Below are 1,881 nucleotides of genomic sequence, written 5' to 3' on the forward strand. Positions count from 1 at the left end.
GGGGAAAAATTACCATCATTAAAAATATCAGGATAAAGGGAAAAATGTGAACCTGAAACAATGCATTTAAAACTGTCTCTGTTTGAGAACTCTTGTGCATTATGCTCATTGTAAATTTCAGATTCTAAATCATTCCTTTGTGTACTCATGCTTTCTTGAAGAAGGCTGCTTTGCTGCTCTGATTTCGGCATTTGCTCATCATAGAAAAATTCAAAAATTTGTACAGCAGTTTGCATTTTATTATTTACTTTGATTGCCGCTTGTACTTGCTGATTTGTGATCCGATTTTCTGAATTGACCGCAGAGTAATTTTCAGATTCCAAGGCAGCTCTTTCTCCAAAATTGTTGATTTTGTCTTCTTGCATTTGAATAGAAATATTTTTCAAGCTTTGTGAAACCAATTCATCACAATTTATTTGCACATCCAAATTGGAATTCTCGTTTATGTTGGAAGAGAATGGAACAAAACTTGAACTAATTTCATATGGATTGGGAATGGAAGGAAGAGAACAAATATATTCAAACCAATCTAGTGATTCTTCTTTCGTAGGTTTATCTTCGATTTTAAATCTTAAACAATTCAAATGAAATCGAATATTAAAATCATTAACAGACTCATTTTCAAATCTTCGTAGATATTCAATTTTATCACATACATGTTCATAATCGTAGCCATCAAATTTAGAAATGAAAATTGTAACAAGTTGATCCCAGCTGTGGATTGAGGCAACCAGAAGAGTTCTACACCAGTTTCTGGCTTTTGCCGCAAATGTGAGAGTAAAAATTCTGCATAAGATGCCTTCATCAATTCCTTGAAAATCATAATTTGAAACGTTTTGAATAAATTGAAGGACATGATTAAAAGCAGAAGAATTTCTCTTACCATTAAACTTTACTTGAGACAATAGTCTTACCACTTTGGGTGGAGTATTGGAAGATGCACGTCCATGGATATAACTCCAAATTGGAAGTTTAAGAGGAGCCATCACAATAAATAAAATATTAAAATTGAAAAAACTCCAATAGACAAAAACTCTCAGGCCCTCCTTCTAGCGCCAAAAATGTTGATGCCTCGAAAATCGTTGCAACAACAATGAGGAATAAACACCCGGTCTGGACCTTAAATCAGCTCCTTTTCCGTTTGGTGTGGTGGCTCCCACTAGTTTAACTAGGTCCAGCTACCTTCTCCCTATTGCTATTGGTTTATGATGTATCTTTACCTACCAATAGACATGGATATCAGATCACTTCTTCTTGCTGATCAGGCAAGAGAATGACCCTTAAGCTAATTTGGGTTCAGCCAAGCCACATCTAAAATTTTGCCCCTTTGAGGAGAGGACTTAAAAGAATGTAGAATTTACTCTAAATGCAAACTTACTCTATGATGCAAGCAAAAGAAACTAATCTAAATCCTATCTTAATTAGGCAGATATAGATCTAACCCAACTAAGAGAAAAATAATTAAAGTATTGATATTTAAATATGTCTTGTTTATAATGAATATCAAGTTAATAAAGTAGTTCAATTAATTGATATTATGGTTACCAAAACACATCCTATTGAGACCTCTTCACTGAAATAATAAACCAACAACATTCAATAAGTAGTTCACAAAAATGATATTAATTATCAAATCAGTAAACCCAATAATTGAATAATGATATGTGGAAATAGTTCACAACACATTACCATTCAATAAATAAATTTTATAAAATAGATTTCTGAGTAAGTAGTTATTCAAAAATGAGAAATTAATTCATAAGAGCAGAGATACATAATAATAAAAATAGAGACAAATAACCCATACAGACAAAAGTGCACAAATATGAAAGTAAGTTGAGACATTCCTGTCATCAAAAATGAAACCAGCATTTAAAATAA

Source organism: Pinus tabuliformis, chromosome 8 (assembly GCF_031772625.1).
Source record: "Pinus tabuliformis cultivar Carrire ecotype Pingquan chromosome 8, CPIR1, whole genome shotgun sequence".
Classification (NCBI taxonomy): domain Eukaryota; kingdom Viridiplantae; phylum Streptophyta; class Pinopsida; order Pinales; family Pinaceae; genus Pinus; species Pinus tabuliformis.